General features: G+C 37.1%; 1 long non-coding RNA gene across 1 annotated transcript; it reads left to right on the top strand.

Annotated features, from left to right (window-relative positions):
• Nucleotides 1-646: 646 nt before the first annotated feature.
• Nucleotides 647-3,434, top strand: LOC134208333 (uncharacterized). Its single transcript, XR_009978618.1, has 3 exons — nt 647-893; nt 960-2,225; nt 2,433-3,434. It is a non-coding gene; the product is annotated as an uncharacterized LOC134208333 (long non-coding RNA).
• Nucleotides 3,435-5,142: the final 1,708 nt, after the last annotated feature.

Genomic DNA, 5,142 nt, shown 5'->3' with positions numbered 1-5,142 from the left:
TGGTAGTTTCTGAAGATCGCCCTACATTTTTTGAAAAATTCTACGTCATTGCCGACGCTAGACCGTTACTGGGAAGAAATACTGCAATTCGCTATAGTGTTCTTCAAGTGGGTTTGAACGTCCCCATTTTAAATTCACCTAACGCTTTGTGCCGCGACAAGTTGTTTGCAGGAGAAATCTTCCTCGATCCTCCAGCTAGATTCGTCAGTCGCATACCGTCGGAGCTTGGCACGGTGTTGCGGAACAGGAGCGGAACCTGATTTGAATGATCCACGCCGGAAGTTGGATGGAGAATCTACCGATGGGAGAACGCTGAACTCGACGGGAGCCTCGTCACCGGAACCCCTCCAATCGGCGGATATACTGACGCCATCTTCGGAGGCATCCGAATTGTTCAGCTCCATTTGGAGCTATTGAAAGACACTTGACTTGCCGTGCTCAAATATCACTTAAGACTGAATTTATTATCATCAATAATTTGGCTTTAACTACTCTGATGCCTGTGTCTCCTAAGTTAATTAATTTTTTAAAACATATTTTTAATCAAACTCATTTGTACACTACAACGATTTCATGCATTTTCATACGTTGCCATTTCGACAGTTTTTCACTCCGCCGGTCTCTGGTTATAGGGTTGCTAGTGCAAACTATACAAAAACAATAAAATTCATGGGAAACAATAGAAAATATTGTTTACGAATTGTATGATTTTTCGAACAAATAAACTCATCTAATGTATTTACAATAAAAATACAATAATTTATATTTTTTCGAAAATGTGTATTGTACATATAATACATTTACAATATTTTTTGTTGTTTGCCACATTTTTGTTTGTTGTTTTGTTTTCTAATATTGACGAAAATTTGTGCTGTTACTTGAAGAGAATGCAGGTAGGCAAATCGACAAAAAAGATTATCTTTTCAATTATAATATAAAACTTGTTATCTAATTTCCAGAAATTTACAAGATTGTGAGAATCCTGCGTTTGACGATGCCAAAAAGGTGTAGTTCATCATCGGACGGCGGCTGCAAAATCCGCGAAATTCAGAACCGCTGCCGGGTGTCGGTGCCGATAGGCAAGCAGTGCAACGGGAACGGCCAGAACAATGTGTCGATGATGGGGATCGAACATTTACCGGGCGAGAGACATGATTGACCGGATCTTCAATGACGATCGCGACCGGGAGGAACATCACCCCGACTAAAGTGGTTGGAGGTGAGCGTGACGTTATAGTCATTCGCTCAACCACCGCTCCCCAATCCTACCCAGAGCGGAAAATTGTTTCAACGTCCAACGTGTGCGATTTGTGATACGTCACCTAAACTTAAAGGCTTAGGTTCAGAAAGAACAGGTTTAAAATTACAGCAAACGACAAAATAGGTTCGATTTAACAAACAACATACAGCTGAATAATAAGGAGGAGCAAGAGGAGGAGTAAAAGATTTGCATTTATAATTTCCCGCTACTCAGATATAAACATTTAAAACAGACGTAGAATTCAAACGATGCAGTACCGTCGCGAAAGCTAGGGACAGCTTACGTTTAAATTTGAACTAGTTACTAATCGAAAAGATTACAAACCGCGAGGCCGAAGTGGAACTTTGACCGCCTGAGCGAGGGTGAAGAATACTTTCGGATGAACGAGAAATTTTCACCGGCGGGCCACGAAATAGAATAATGTTAATTTTTCTTTAATCCTGGTGTTAACGTGGTCTTCGGAAGGAAAGTTGACGCAAATCTCCGAATGCACGGGAGTTCAAATCCGTCAAGGCTTCCTAGGTAAAGGTGTCATCTTTGGGCCGATGTCCACATAGCGTTTTTTTCAACGCTGCGTGCACGTGCCGTTGAAGAAACGCAGGTGTGCATTGGTGCGGGGACTACGTGTGCATCGAGCTTTTAATGGTGTCCGATGCGCTACTGTAATCGACCATGAAAAAATTCTGTATCGCCTTGCAAATCACACGCTGTGCTGAGGCAACTAAATCGCATGCTGGAATACAAGGAGCTCCACCTGATTTTTTTGGATAATAATGCCTCATGAAGGAGATACGGAACTGGACATATTTATGTAGGCAACAAAATTGTTTGCTCAGCGCCAAGTTGGTACACACGTCGTCGAGGATGACTACGAAGGAAAACAGGAAGGTAAACCGGAATTGAGCTACTCAGACCAAGAGGACAATCTAGATTTCAAGGCCACTCGCAATGAAAGCAGAAAAGGGTAAGTTGAAAATGGTATTTTCATTGCATGTTTAGCAAGCAGGATTTTTTTGCTTGGAAAAATGTGTGTCGTAACTCTTGGTTCAAAGTAAGTTTGTTCTTGTTCCTTTTTTTGTTTATCCATTCGTAACATACTAAGAAAAAACAGAAATTGTCCCAAAAATATCCTTTCGATGCTAAAACTCACTCACGTTTCTTTTTTGCATAGGTCGGTGTGTGTATCCGGGAATCGGCCATAAAAAGGAAGATGGGACGAAAACACCTGAAACTACAGTACTTCAAGCGAATATTTCTTCCGCTTTCAGTTAGTTTCCGCTTTACATAGAGTGTTCAATCGAAGTGCTCGACCAAACGGTGTAGCTGCAAGAAGTTGAATGAAATTAGATAATGCATTGCTAAAGAATATCGAATAGCAAATAGAGAAGAGATTTGTTGAAACTACGGTAGGAAAAGAAAAATTAGTTGATATATATATGATATATATCTATAGAATAGCGTCCGTTAACGCTCGCTGATTAACCGTAAATTGCAATGTTCATTACGTAGATAATATATTGCATTGATGGTAGGGCGATTTGATTTTTACGCGGATTATTGTTTATGTAACAAAAGAATATTTGTATTTATGCTTGTCCAAACATCAGCGCCCTTAAACTTTTTGAACCATACATAGGTGCATGTTTGTTTATGCAGCAATCACTCAACGATTGGAAATCATATAACAGTTACGAGAATATACATAACAGAAAAAGAAACAAAAGAAAAATTTGCTGGATTCGGCATCAATTGTTTTTATCAACTACTATCATTATATATATACTATTACTTGTATCATTATATATATAAAAACTTCTAGTTATTAGTGTTATATGCTGAGTTGAGGAAATAAAATTGACATTACAGTATACATCATGCCGTAGTATAATCTCATTGACAATATATTCTATTTACATTTATTAAGCAATAATTCCACGAAAAAAACTACGTTTTACTGTTTTACAATTAATTAACAATAAGCCTTTTTTATTAGAAAAACAATTGATTAACAATAAATGTAATAGTTTTGGTCAAAGAACTATAACAATATCGAAACAATAGAAATAATTGTTTTGTGTTCTAAAATGTATGAGAAAAAAGGGATTTTTTTATTGTTACGGTAACTAACAACCCACCTTTTTTATTGTAAAAGTCTCAATAACAATAAATTGTATGGTATAGCACAATATATTGTATTGTATTTTTAATGTAATACTCACATTACTTTTTATTGTAATTTTAATGTATTCTTTCGTATTGTAACAATCAAAGTTATTGTTTTTTTATTGTACTTTTTATTCGGGAGGGGGGCGAAGTTGACACCTGGAAGTCGATGCTGTGTGTTTTATAATGCCTTGTGCGTTAGCATAAGTATGAGCGTTTTTGATAGTCCTTCCTGGTGTTTTTTTAAAGTGCCGACCGGTTATACGGACCAGTGGAAAAGTTTGATCTCGGATTTGGTTTTAGTGGGTCGGGTGAGAAATAATATCATACCTATCCCCACACTACCCGTGAACCTCCTCAGGTGTCTGATTTCCGTTTACCCTTGCTCAAGAAAAAAAATCATGTTTGTTTTTGTGTATCTCTTTTGTATTGTTTCATCGGATCGTTTTGCTTTGTCATATCTGAGTTGATTTGTCAAATTTTGACAAATGCTTGGAAGGAATATGAAGGGTTAGAAACAGATATTAAAAGATATGCCATGAAAGTGCACGCTTGGACGAATTAGATAGGATATTAAAAAAGGGTTTAGTTTGATAGGGTTTTTTAGTGATTTTTTTTCTAAAAAAGCGGAAGTGTCGTGCCCCTTGGTACAAACTCGTCTTATGACAAACCTGAAGAATAAATAAACAGCTAATAATGAAAGATCGTAAATAATTTCATAAATAATATGGTAAATTAAATATTTAGTTATTATTTCTCCGAGAAAACACTTGTTTCGTTGAAAGTCAAAATCGATGTCAACATGTACGAATATTCGATTTTAATCCGTTGAAGTTAAAAAAATACACTAATACAACATTACTGCACAAAAAATACTTTTATTCAACTTAATGCATTATTACATCTAATACGTGAAAATACACAAAAAATACAAAAATACATGATACAATACGTCAGACTGAATAGAAAATACACAAGTGAATCGCCCCATCTGCTATTTTGAAGACAATATTATGCATCTCGAGAAAATATAGAATACTGCGGCGTCCTGCTGGCTGCTTCTCAGGTAATCGCAACAATCACTAAACACGACAGAGTCAATAAAAATCTTACCCACCGTATGCACTTGTCATGATAAACACTCTCCATGTACTCAGTGACTCCGGTTGCCTCTCACTAATACAATCGAGTACTGCTGTCTTTTGGCGAGGTTTTGTTTTGAGAGGGAAAATTTTCCCTATCTTTTAACCCGGCGGCTATCTTGACGTCTACCTTCGCAGTCGAGCCTGCGAAAGTAAGACCACCGCGAAAGTCTAGAAAAAGATAAGCGCGACAATAAATATTTTTTGAAAAATTTAAATATCTTTTCTCAATTGTTACGCGTAACAATTTCTCGAAGGACCCCCACCCCCTATATTTTGCGTAACAAATCATAACAAAAATAAAACAACCCCCCACCCCCTATTGCCTTACTTAATATTTGAACAGACCCTAATCGAGCGTTTTAGGATTTGGTCCGATTCGTGAATTAAACTCGAATTAAACTTAAAAGTGACAGTTCGGAAATTATGAAATCCCCCGCTCATAAGAATGGCTGGTGCTACCCAGCAAGACCAACAAAACATCTATCAAAAATGATTCAATATCTGTCAAAAGTAATCTTGCTCTGCGAGCAGGGTTATTTGGAAATTTTTGAACTGTCACTTTTAAGTTTAATA

This window comes from Armigeres subalbatus, chromosome 1, assembly GCF_024139115.2.
Source record: "Armigeres subalbatus isolate Guangzhou_Male chromosome 1, GZ_Asu_2, whole genome shotgun sequence".
Classification (NCBI taxonomy): domain Eukaryota; kingdom Metazoa; phylum Arthropoda; class Insecta; order Diptera; family Culicidae; genus Armigeres; species Armigeres subalbatus.
This window is presented reverse-complemented; position numbering and strand designations above follow the sequence as displayed.